Source organism: Triticum aestivum, chromosome 7D (assembly GCF_018294505.1).
Source record: "Triticum aestivum cultivar Chinese Spring chromosome 7D, IWGSC CS RefSeq v2.1, whole genome shotgun sequence".
NCBI lineage: Eukaryota > Viridiplantae > Streptophyta > Magnoliopsida > Poales > Poaceae > Triticum > Triticum aestivum.
The window spans coordinates 598,810,972-598,824,793 of NC_057814.1; positions in this window are offsets into that span (position 1 = coordinate 598,810,972).

Here is a 13,822-nt window from a genome sequence, read left to right on the forward strand (position 1 = left end):
GGGAAAACCAACGCAGTGCTCAAGAGGTAGCAAGAAGGATTTCTGGCGCCGTTGCCGGGGAGATTCGCGCCAAGTCAAGTCAAGATTTGATTTCCCGACAACGAGCCATTTCTGGCGCCGTTACCGGGGAGTCTACGCAAAAGACAACATACCAAGTACCCATCACAAACTCTTATCTCCCGCATTACATTATTTTCCATTTGCCTCTCGTTTTCCTCTCCCCCACTTCACCCTTGCCGTTTTATTCGCCCTCTCTTTTCCGTTCGCCTCTTTACCGCTCGCTTTGTCGTCATGGCTAGTTCTTTATCTACTCCTTTGTCTCCAGAGTTTGAGGTTCTTCACTTAAAACAAAGACAAGGAGAAAACTTAAAAGATGCTTGGTTTAGAATGATGGAATTTTATCGTAATTGCACCCTAGAGGTGAATTTTAGAATTTTGCTTCGCAACTTTTATGTTGGATTGAATTTGTCTCATAGACAACTCTTGGATTGTGTTGCCAAAGGCAATTTTATTGAAATTGATCACAGTATTGCGCATGAAATTATAGAAGGTATAGTGGGAACACTACCTCAACAAAAGGGGCCTCATCATACCCAAGAAGAAACGCAAGTTTTTTAGAAAATTTGCGAAGTAACGAAGATTTTACAAAAATCTCTTGAACCTTTTAAGAGTGTTAGCAGGAATCTCCACCGCATGAATATGCTGATTACCCTTTGCAATAAGCGGTTGGACTCTTTAGATCTCAAAATTTCCTAATATGAAGGGAAACGTAAAGAACCTCCCGGATTCGAGCATAACTCCGCTAAAAATTAAAGACCCAAGATGATATTACCTAGATCTATCCTTGCTTTTATGCCTAGCTAGGGGCGTTAAACGATAGCGCTTGTTGGGAGGCAACCCAATTTTATTGTTAGTTTTTTGCTTTTTGCTTCTGTTTAGGAATAAATCTTTGATCTAGCCTCTAGTTAGATTTGTTTTTATGTTTTAATTAGTGTTTGTGCCAAGTTAAACCTATAGGATCTTCTTGAATGATAGTTATTTGATCTTGCTGAAAATTCCAGAAACTTTCTGTTCACGAAAATATTTGTTAAAAATCACCAGAACGTGACAAAATATTGATTCCAATTTCTGCTTATCAAGAAACAAATTGTCTAGGTCTTCCTATTTTGGCTGAATTTTCGGAGTTCCATAAGGTTGCGTTAGTTATAGATTACTACAGACTGTTCTGTTTTTGACAGATTCTGTTTTTCGTGTGTTGTTTGCTTATTTTGATGAATCTATGGCTAGTAAAATAGTTTATAAACCATATAGAAGTTGGAATACAGTAGGTTTAACACCAATATAAATAAATAATGAGTTCATTACAGTACCTTGAAGTGGTGTTTTCTTTTGTTTCGCTAACGGAGCTCACGAGATTTTCTGTTAAGTTTTGTGTTGTGAAGTTTTCAAGTTTTGGGTAAAAGATTTGATGGATTATGGAACAAGGAGTGGCAAGAGCCTAAGCTTGGGATGCCCATGGCACCCCAAGATAATCTAAGGACACCAAAAAGCCAAAGCTTCGGGATGCCCCGGAAGGCATCCTCTCTTTCGTCTACTTCCATCGGTAACTTTACTTGGAGCTATATTTTTATTCACCACATGATATGTGTTTTGCTTGGAGCGTCTTGTATGATTTGAGTCTTTGCTTTTTAGTTTACCACAATCATCTTTGCTGTACACACCTTTTGAGAGAGACACACATGATTCGGAATTTATTAGAATACTCTATGCGCTTCGCTTATATATTTTGAGCTATATAGTTTTTTCTCTAGTGCTTCACTTATATCTTTTAGAGCACGGCGATGGTTTCGCTTTATAGAAACTATTATTCTCTCATGCTTCACTTATATTATTTTGAGAGTCTAGAACAGCATGGTAATTTGCTTAAATAGGAAAATTAATCCTAATATGCTAAGTATTCAAGACTAGTAAAAACTTTCTTATGAGTGTGTTGAATACTAAGAGAAGTTTGATGCTTGATGATTGTTTTGAGATATGGAGGTAGTGATATTAAAGTTGTGCTAGTTGAGTAGTTGTGAAATTGAGAAATACTTGTGTTGAATTTTGCAAGTCCCGTAGCATGCACGTATGGTAAACGTTATGCAACAAATTTGAAACATGAGGTGTTCTTTGATTGTCTTCCTTATGAGTGGCGGTCGGGGACGAGCGATGGTCTTTTCCTACCAATCTATCCCCCTAAGAGCATGCGCGTAGTGCTTGGTTTTCGATGACTTGTAGATTTTTGCAATAAGTATGTGAGTTCTTTATGACTAATGTTGAGTCCATGGATTATACGCACCCTTACCCTTCCATCATTGCTAGCCTCTTCGGTACCGTGCATTGCCCTTTCTCACATTGAGAGTTGGTGCAAACTTCGCCGGTGCATCCAAACCCCGTGATATGATACGCTCTTTCACACATAAACCTCCTTATATATTCCTCAAAACAGCCACCATACCTACCTATTATGGCATTTCCATAGCCATTCCGAGATATATTGCCATGCAACTTTCCACCGTTCCGTTTATCATGACACGTTCATCATTGTCATATTGCTTTGCATGATCATGTAGTTGACATCGTATTTGTGGCAAAGCCACCATTCATAATTTTTCATACATGTCACTCTTGATTCATTGCCTATCCCGGTATACCGCCGGAGGCATTCATATAGAGTCATACTTTGTTCTAGTATCGAGTTGTAATCATTGAGCTGTAAATAAATAGAAGTGTGATGATCATCATTCATAGAGCATTGTCCCAAAAAAAGAGAAAGACCAAATTAAAAAAAGGGAGGCCCCCCAAAAAAAGGGGACAATGCTACTATCCTTTTTTCCACACTTGTGCTTCAAAGTAGCACCATGATTTTCATGATAGAGAGTTTCTTGTTTTGTCACTTTCATATACTCGTGGGAATTTTTCATTATAGAACTTGGCTTGTATATTCCAACAATGGGCTTCCTCAAATGCCCTAGGTCTTCGTGAGCAAGCAAGTTGGATGCACACCCACTTAGTTTCTTTTGTTGAGCTTTCATGCATTTATAGCTCTAGTGCATCCGTTGCATGGCAATCCCTACTCCTTGCATTAACATCAATCGATGGGCATCTCCATAGCCCGTTGGTTAGCCGCGTTGATGTGAGACTTTCTCCTTTTTGTCTTCTCCACATAACCCCCATCATTATATTCTATTCCACCCATAGTGCTATATCCATGGCTCACGCTCATGTATTGCGTGAAGGTCGAAAAAGTTTGAGATTACTAAAGTATGAAACAATTGCTTGGCTTGTCATCGGGAAACAATTGCTTGGCTTGTCATCGGGGTTGTGCATGATGAGAGAATTCTTGTGTCATGAAAATGGAGCATGACTAAACTATATGATTTTGTAGGGATGAACTTTCTTTGGCCATGTTATTTTGAGAAGACATGATTGCTTAGTTAGTATGCTTTAAGTATTATTGCTTTTATGTCAACATTAAACTTTTATCTTGAATCTTTCGGATCTGAATATTCATACCACAATTAAGAGGGTTACATTAAAAAATTGTGCCAAGTAGCATTCCGCATCAAAAATTCTGTTTTTATCATTTACCTACTCGAGGACGAGCGGGAATTAAGCTTGGGGATGCTTCATACGTCTCCAACGTATCTATAATTTTTGATTGCTTCATGCTATATTATATTCTGTTTTGGATGATTAATGGTCTTTGTTATACACTTTTATATTATTTTTGGGACTAACCTATTAACCGGAGGCCCAGCCCAAATTGCTGTTTTTTTGCCTATTTCAGAGTTTCGCAGAAAAAGAATATCAAACCGAGTCCAAACGGAATGAAACCTTCGGGAACGTGATTTTCGGAACGAACGTGATCCAGAGAACTTGGACCCTACGTCAAGAAAGCAACCAGGAGAGCACGAGGCAGGGGGCGCCTCCCCCCTGGGCGCGCCCTCCACCCTCGTGGGGCCCACGTTGCTCCACCGACGTACTTCTTCCTCCTATATATACCTACGTACCCCCAAACCAACAGAAGCATCCACGAAAACCTAATTCCACCGCCGCAACCTTCTGTACCCGTGAGATCCCATCTTGGGGCCTTTTCCGGCGTCCTGCCGGAGGGGGCATTGATCATGGAGGGCTTCTACATCAACACCATAGCCTCTTCGATGATGTGTGAGTAGTTTACCTCAGACCTTCGGGTCCATAGTTATTAGCTAGATGGCTTCTTCTCTCTCTTTGGATCTCAATACAAAGTTCTCCACGATTCTCGTGGAGATCTGTTCGATGTAATCTTCTTTTGCGGTGTGTTTGTTGAGACCGATGAATTGTGGGTTTATGATCAAGTTTATCTATGAACAATATTTGAATCTTCTCTGAATTCTTTTATGTATGATTGGTTATCTTTGCAAGTCTCTTCGAATTATCAGTTTGGTTTGGCCTACTAGATTGATCTTTCTTGCAATGGGAGAAGTGCTTAGCTTTGGGTTCAATCTTGCGGTGTCCTTTCCCAGTGACAGTAGGGGCAGCAAGGCACGTATTGTATTGTTGCCATCGAGGATAACAAGATGGGGTTTATATCATATTGCATGAGTTTATCCATCTACATCATGTCATCTCACTTAAATCATTACTCTGTTCTTTTGAACTTAAAACTCTAGATGCATGCTGGATAGCGGTCGATGTGTGGAGTAATAGTAGTAGATGCAGGCAGGAGTCGGTCTACTTGTCGCGGAGGTGATGCCTATATACATGATCATACCTAGATATTCTCATAACTATGCTCAATTCTATCAATTGCTCAACAGTAATTTGTTCACCCACTGATGTCTACTACACAACCTTCTTCTTGTAGACGTTGTTGGGCCTCCAAGTGCAGAGGTTTGTAGGATAGTAGCAAATTTCCCTCAAGTGGATGACCTAAGGTTTATCAATCCGTGGGAGGCGTAGGATGAAGATGGTCTGTCTCAAGCAACCCTGCAACCAAATAACAAAGAGTCTCTTGTGTCCCCAACACACCCAATACAATGGTAAATTGTATAGGTGCACTAGTTCGGCGAAGAGATGGTGATACAAGTGCAATATAGATGATAGATATAGATTTTTGTAATCTGAAAATATAAAAACAGCAAGGTAACTAATGATAAAAGTGACACAAACGGTATTGCAATGCGTTGAAACAAGGCCTAGGGTTCATACTTTCACTAGTGCAAGTTCTCTCAACAATAATAACAATAATTGGATCATATAACTATCCCTCAACATGCAACGAGTCACTCCAAAGTCACTAATAGCGGAGAACAAACGAAGAGATTATTGTAGGGTACGAAACCACCTCAAAGTTATCCTTTCTGATCGATCTATTCAAGAGTCCGTAGTAAAATAACATAAAGCTATTCTTTCCGTTCGATCTATCATAGAGTTCATACTAGAATAACACCTTAAGGCACAAATCAACCAAAACCCTAATGTCACCTAGATACTCCAATGTCACCTCAAGTATCCGTGGGTATGATTATACGATATGCATCACACAATCTCAGATTCATCTATTCAACCAACACAAAGTACTTCAAAGAGTGCCCCAAAGTTTCTACCGGAGAGTCAAGATGAAAACGTGTGCCAACCCCTATGCATAAGTTCACAAGGTCACTGAACCCGCAAGTTGATCACCAAAACATACATCAAGTAGATCACGTGAATATCCCATTGTCACCACAGATAAGCACATGCAAGACATACATCAAGTGTTCTCAAATCCTTAAAGACTCAATCCGATAAGATAACTTCAAAGGGAAAACTCAATCCATTACAAGAGATAGAGGGGGAGAAACATCATAAGATACAACTATAATAGCAAAGCTCGCGATACATCACGATCGTATCACCTCAAGAACACGAGAGAGAGAGAGAGAGAGAGAGAGAGAGAGATCAAACACATAGCTACTGGTACATACCCTCAGCCCCGAGGGTGAACTACTCCCTCCTCGTCATGGAGAGCGCCAGGATGATGAAGATGGCCACCGGTGAGGGTTCCCCCCTCCAGCAGGGTGCCGGAACAGGGTCCCGATATGTTTTTGGTGGCTACAGAGGCTTGCGGTGGCGGAACTCCCGATCTATTCTGTTCTATGATGTTTTTAGGATATATGGATATATATAGGCGAAAGAAGTCGGTCAAGGGAGCCACGAGGGGCCCACGAGGGTCGAGGGCGCGCCCAGGGGGTGGGCGCGCTCCCCTGCCTCATGCTCTCATCGTTGATTCCCTGACGTGCACTCCAAGTCCCCTGGATTGCTTCCGTTCCAAAAATAACTCTCCCGAAGGTTTCATTCCATTTGGACTCCGTTTGATATTCTTTTTCTGCGAAACACTGAAACAAGGGAAAAAAACAGAAACTGGCACTGGGCTCTAGGTTAATAGGTTAGTCCCAAAAATAATATAAAAGTGTTTAATAAAGCCCATAAACATCCAAAATAGATATAGCATGGAACAATCAAAAATTATAGATACGTTGGAGACGTATCAGCATCCCCAAGCTTAATTCCTGCTCGTCCTCGAGTAGGTAAATGATAAAAACAGAATTTTTGATGTGGAATGCTACCTAGCATATTTCTCAATGTATCTTCTTTATTGTGGCAAGAATATTCAGATCCATAAGATTCAAAACAAAAGTTTAATATTGGCATGAAAACAATAATACTTCAAGCATACTAACCAAGCAATTATGTCTTCTCAAAACAACATGGCCAAAGCAAGTTATCCCTACAAAATCATATAGTCTGGCTATGCTCTATCTTCATCACACAAAATATTTAAATCATGCACAACCCCGATGACAAGCCAAGCAATTGTTTCATACTTTTGACGTTCTCAAACTTTTTCAATCTTCACGCAATACATGAGCGTGAGCCATGGACATAGCACTATAGGTGGAATAGAATGGTGGTTGTGGAGAAGACAAAAAGGAGAAGATAGTCTCACATCAACTAGGCGTATCAACGGGCTATGGAGATGCCCATCAATAGATATCAATGTGAGTGAGTAGGGATTGCCATGCAACGGATGCACTAGAGCTATAAGTATATGAAAGCTCAACAAAAGAAACTAAGTGGGTGTGCATCCAACTTGCTTGCTCACGAAGACCTAGGGCATTTTGAGGAAGCCCATCATTGGAATATACAAGCCAAGTTCTATAATGAAAGATTCCCACTAGCATATGAAAGTGACAACATAGGAGACTCTCTATCATGAAGATCATGGTGCTACTTTGAAGCACAAGTGTGGTAAAAGGATAGTAGCATTGCCCCTTCTCTCTTTTTCTCTCATTTTTTTATTTTTTATTTGGGCCTTCTCTTTTTTTATGGCCTCTTTTCTCTTTTTTTATTTGGGCTTCTTTGGCCTCTTTTATTTATTTATTTTCATCTGGAGTATCATCCCGACTTGTGGGGGAATCATAGTCTCCATCATCCTTTCCTCACTGGGACAATGCTCTAATAATGATGATCATCACACTTTTATTTACTTACAACTCAAGAATTACAACTCGATTCTTAGAACAAAATATGACTCTATATGAATGCCTCCGGCGGTGTACTGGGATGTGCAATGAATCAAGAGTGACATGTATGAAGATAATGAGCGGTGGCTTTGCCACAAATACGATGTCAACTACATGATCATGCAAAGCAATATGACAATGATGGAACGTGTCATAGTAAACGGAACGGTGTTAAGTTGCATGGCAATATATCTCGGAATGGCTATGGAAATGCCATAATAGGTAGGTATGGTGGCTGTTTTGAGGAAGGTATATGGTGGGTGTATGATACCGGCGGAAGGTGCGCGGTATTAGAGAGGCTAGCAATGGTGGAAGGGTGAGAGTGCGTACAATCCATAACTCAACATTAGTCATAAAGAACTCACATACTTATTGAAAAAATCTATTAGTTATCGAAATGAAGTACTACGCGCATGCTCCTAGGGGGATAGATTGGTAGGAAAAGACCATCGCTCGTCCCCGACCGCCACTCATAAGGAAGACAATAAATAAATAAATAAATCATGCTCCGACTTCATCACATAACGGTTCACCATACGTGCATGCTACGGGAATCACAAACTTTAGAACAAGTATTTCTCAAATTCACAACTACTAAACTAGCATGACTCTAATATCACCATCTTCATATCTCAAAACAATCATAAAGAATCAAACTTCTCATAGTATTCAATGCACTTTATATGAAAGTTTTTATTATATCCCTCTTGGATGCCCATCATATTAGGACTAAATTCATAACCCAAGCAAATTACCATGCTGTTCTAAAGACTCTCAAAATAATATAAGTGAAGCATGAGAGTTCATATATTTCTTCAAAATAAATCCACCGCCGTGCTCTAAAAGATATAAGTGAAGCACTAGAGCAAACAACAAACTACTCCGAAAGATATAAGTGAAGATCAATGAGTTGTTAAATAATTATGTAGCTATGTGAAGACTCTCTATCATTTAAGAATTTCAGATCTTGGTATTTTATTCAAACAGCAAGCAAAACAAAAGAAAATAAAATGACGCTCCAAGCAAAACACATATCATGTGGTGAATAAAAATATAGCTCCAAGTAAAGTTACCGATGAACGAAGACGAAAGAGGGGATGCCTTCCGGGGCATCCCCAAGCTTAGGCTCTTGGTTTTCCTTAAATATTACCTTGGGGTGCATTGGGCATCCCCAAGCTTAGGCTTTTGCCACTCCTTATTCCATAGTCCATCGAATCTTTACCCGAAACTTGAAAACTTCACAACACAAAACTTAACAGAAAATTCGTAAGATCCGTTAGTATAAGAAAATAAATCACCACTTAGGTACTGTTGTGAACTCATTATTTATTTATATTGGTGTAATATCTACTGTATTCCAACTTCTCTATGGTTCATACCCTCCGATACTACTCATAGATTCATCAAAATAAGCAAACAACACATAGAAAACAGAATCTGTCAAAAACAGAACAGTCTGTAGTAATCTGTATCAAACGTATACTTCTGTAACTCCAAAAATTCTGAAATAAATTGGTGGACCTGCGGAATTTGTCTATTAATCATCTGCAAAAATAATCAACTAAATATCACTCTCCAGTAAAAAGTTTTAGCTAATCTCGTGAGCGCTAAAGTTTCTGTTTTTTACAGCAAGATCATAAAGACTTCACCCAAGTCTTCCCAAAGGTTCTACTTGGCACAAACACTAATTAAAACATAAAAACACATATAAACAGAATCTAGATGTATTATTTATTACTAAACAGAACCAAAAAGCAAGAAACTAAAATAAAATTGGGTTGCCTCCCAACAAGCGCTATCGTTTAATGCCCCTAGCTAGGCATGATGATTTCAATAATGCTCACATAAAAGATAAGAACTGAAACATAAAGAGAGCATCATGAAGAATATGACTAGCATATTTAAGTCTAACCCGCTTCCTATGCATTGGGATTTTGTGAGCAAACAACTTATGGGAACAATAATCCACTAGCATAGGAAGGCAAAACAAGCATAACTTCAAAACTTTAAGCACATAGAGAGGAAACTTGATATTATTGCAATTTCTACAAGCATATGTTCCTCCCTCATAATAATTTTCAGTAGCATCATGAATAAATTCAACAATATAACCAGCACCTAAATAATTATTTTCATGGTCTACAAGAATAGAAAATTTACTATTTTCCTCATAAGCAAAATTCTTCTCATTCGGGATAGTGGGAGTATCATAAGAGACTTGAATACTATAAATTGTTTCCACATTAAAAGAGTAATGTTCAGAAAAAGGGTAATCATAATCATGACAAGTTTTATAAATATAATCATCACTACTTTTTATAGCATAAGTTTCATCACAATAATCATCATAAGTAGCAACTTTGTTCTCATCATAATCGATTGAAAACTCTTCCGAAATAGTGGATACATCACTAAATAAAGTCATGACCTCTCCAAATCCACGTTCATCAATATAATCATCATAAGTAGGAGGCATGCTATCATCATCATAAATTTGCATATCAAAACTTGGGAGACTAAAAATATCATCTTCATTAAACATAGCATCCCCAAGCTTGGGACAAACATTAATTGCAGCAGATATATTCTCAAAAACATCATATTCATCAAACATAGCATCCCCAAGCTTGGGCCTTTTCATATCATAAGCATAATCACTCTCATCATTAATAGTATGGATGTCACCAATAGTATAGCAATTATTATCATCACAATGAGTAGTAGGAGCAACATCATTTGGGAGGGATACCTTTTTACCTTTGCTTCTCCGTTTTTTCTTTTTCTTCTTCACATCATGTGTGGGTTTAACCCTCCTTTTTGAGCTCCTTATTGATGAGATTGGTTGGATAGAAGGCTCCTCCTCGTTACCTGATTCATCATAAGAAATAATAGGAGGATATTGGGAAGCCTCTTCCCTTTCATTAGTATTCTCTTCATCTTCTATTTGTTTTCTTTTCTTTATGTAATTGGCAATATAAGGATTTTCAATGCAATTCACCGCACAATACATATAAATTTCTTCTAGATCAATATTGAGGAATTTCTCGAGGTTATATTCTGGAATAATCTTAGTTTGACGTTTCATTTCTTCATAACCCAAAAGCAAACTAAGTTCATTATAATGTGCAAGGGAAATCAAGTCATCACAATTTTTGGACACGATTCGATCATGAAACAATTTGCATTTGATATTTAAATGACCATGTTCATTGCAAAGTTCACAAGTATGGCTAAGAAATTTTAAATTTTCAGCACTAACATTTAGCCTTTCTTGCAACCATTTAGTTTCTAAATGCTTATGCCTCTTGCAATATTTATCTTCCCTATTTGGTGTGTACTTGCAAACCCAATGCACTCCACAAAAATTGACATGTTTATAGGAGACATTTTCATCATAACTAGTGCAATCATCATTAGTACTATGGATATTCAAGGAGTTCATACTAACAACATTGCAATCATGCTCATCATTCAAAGATTTAGTGCCAAACATTTTAATGCATTCTTCTTCTAACACTTTGGCACAATTTTCCTTCCCATCATACTCTCGAAAGATATTAAAAAGATGAAGCGTATGAGGCAAACTCAATTCCATTTTTTTGTAGTTTTCTTTTATAGACTAAACTAGTGATAAAATAAGAAACTAAAATATTCAATTGCAAGATCTAAAGATATACCTTCAAGCACTCACCTCCCCGGCAACGGCGCCAGAAAAGAGCTTGATGTCTACTACACAACCTTCTTCTTGTAGACGTTGTTGGGCCTCCAAGTGCAGAGGTTTGTAGGACAGTAGTAAATTTCCCTCAGGTGGATGACCTAAGGTTTATCAATCCGTGGGAGGCGTAGGATGAAGATGGTCTCTCTCAAGCAACCCTGCAACCAAATAACAAAGAGTCTCTTGTGTCCCCAATACACCCAATACAATGGTAAATTGTATAGGTGCACTAGTTCGGCGAAGAGATGGTGATACAAGTGCAATATAGATGATAGATATAGATTTTTGTAATCTGAAAATATAAAAACAGCAAGGTAACTAATGATAAAAGTGAGCACAAACGGTATTGCAATGCGTTGAGACAAGGCCTAGGGTTCATACTTTCACTAGTGCAAGTTCTCTCAACAATAATAACATAATTGGATCATATAACTATCCCTCAACATGCAACGAGTCACTCCAAAGTCACTAATAGCGGAGAACAAACGAAGAGATTATTGTAGGGTACGAAACCACCTCAAAGTTATCCTTTCTGATCGATCTATTCAAGAGTCCGTAGTAAAATAACATAAAGCTATTCTTTCCGTTCGATCTATCATAGAGTTCATACTAGAATAACACCTTAAGGCACAAATCAACCAAAACCCTAATGTCACCTAGATACTCCAATGTCACCTCAAGTATCCGTGGGTATGATTATACGATATGCATCACACAATCTCAGATTCATCTATTCAACCAACACAAAGTACTTCAAAGAGTGCCCCAAAGTTTCTACCGGAGAGTCAAGACGAAAACGTGTGCCAACCCCTATGCATAAGTTCACAAGGTCACTGAACCCGCAAGTTGATCACCAAAACATACATCAAGTAGATCACGTGCATATCCCATTGTCACCACAGATAAGCACATGCAAGACATACATCAAGTGTTCTCAAATCCTTAAAGACTCAATCCGATAAGATAACTTCAAAGGGAAAACTCAATCCATTACAAGAGATAGAGGGGGAGAAACATCATAAGATCCAACTATAATAGCAAAGCTCGCGATACATCAAGATCGTATCACCTCAAGAACACGAGAGAGAGAGAGAGAGAGAGAGAGAGAGAGAGAGAGAAAGAGAGAGAGATCAAACACATAGCTACTGGTACATACCCTCAGCCCCGAGGGTGAACTACTCCCTCCTCGTCATGGAGAGCGCCGGGATGATGATGATGGCCACCGGTGAGGGTTCCCCCCTCCGGCAGGGTGCCAGAACAGGGTCCCGGTTGGTTTTTGGTGGCTACAGAGGCTTGCGGCGGCGGAACTCCTGATCTATTATGTTCTATGATGTTTTTAGGGTATATGGATATATATATAGGCAAAAGAAGTCGGTCAGGGGAGCCAAGAGGGGCCCACGAGGGTGGAGGGCGCGCCCAGGGGTTGGGGCGTGTTGGGGAACGTAGTAATTTCAAAAAAATTCCTACGCACACGCAAGATCATGCTGATGCATAGCAACGAGAGGGGAGAGTGTTGTCCACTTACCCTCGTAGACCGACAGCGGAAGCGTTATCACAACGCGGTTGATGTAGTCGAACGTCTTCACGATCCGACCGATCAAGTACCGAACGCACGGCACCTCCGAGTTCTACACACGTTCAGCTCGATGACGTCCCTCGAACTCCGATCCAGCCGAGTGTTGAGGGAGAGTTTCGTAAGCACGACGGCGTGGTGACGATGATGATGTTCCACCGACGCAGGGCTTCGCCTAAGCTCCGCAACGGTATTATCGAGGTGTAATTTGGTGGAGGGGGGCACCGCACACGGCTAAGAGATCTCAAGGATCTATTGTTGTGTCTCTGGGGTGCCCCCCTGCCCCCGTATATAAAGGAGCAAGGGAGGAGGAGGCCGGCCCTAGGAGGGGGCGCACCAAGTGTAGAGTCCTACTAGGACTCCCTAGTCCTAGTAGGATTCCACCTCCCATATGGAATAGGAAAAGAGGAAGGGGAAAAGAGAAGGAAGGAAGAGGGCACCCCCCTTCCCTAGTCCAATTCGGACCAGACCAAGGGGAGGGGTGCGGCCACCCTTGAGGCCCCTTTTCTTCTTTCCCGTATGGCCCAATAAGGCCCAATACGTATTCCCGTAACTCTCCGGTACTCCGAAAAATACCCGAATCACTCGGAACCTTTCCGAAGTCCGAATATAGTCGTCCAATATATCGATCTTTACGTCCCGACCATTTCGAGACTCCTCGTCATGTCCCCGATCTCATCCGGGACTCCGAACTCCTTCGGTACATCAACATACATAAACTCATAATAAAACTGTCATCGTAACTTTAAGCGTGCGGACCCTACGGGTTTGAGAACTATGTAGACATGACCGAGACACGTCTCCGGTCAATAACCAATAGCGGGACCTGGATGCCCATATTGGCTCCCACATATTCTACGAAGATCTTTATCGGTCAGACCGCATAACAACATACGTTGTTCCCTTTGTCACCGGTATGTTACTTGCCCGAGATTTGATCATCGG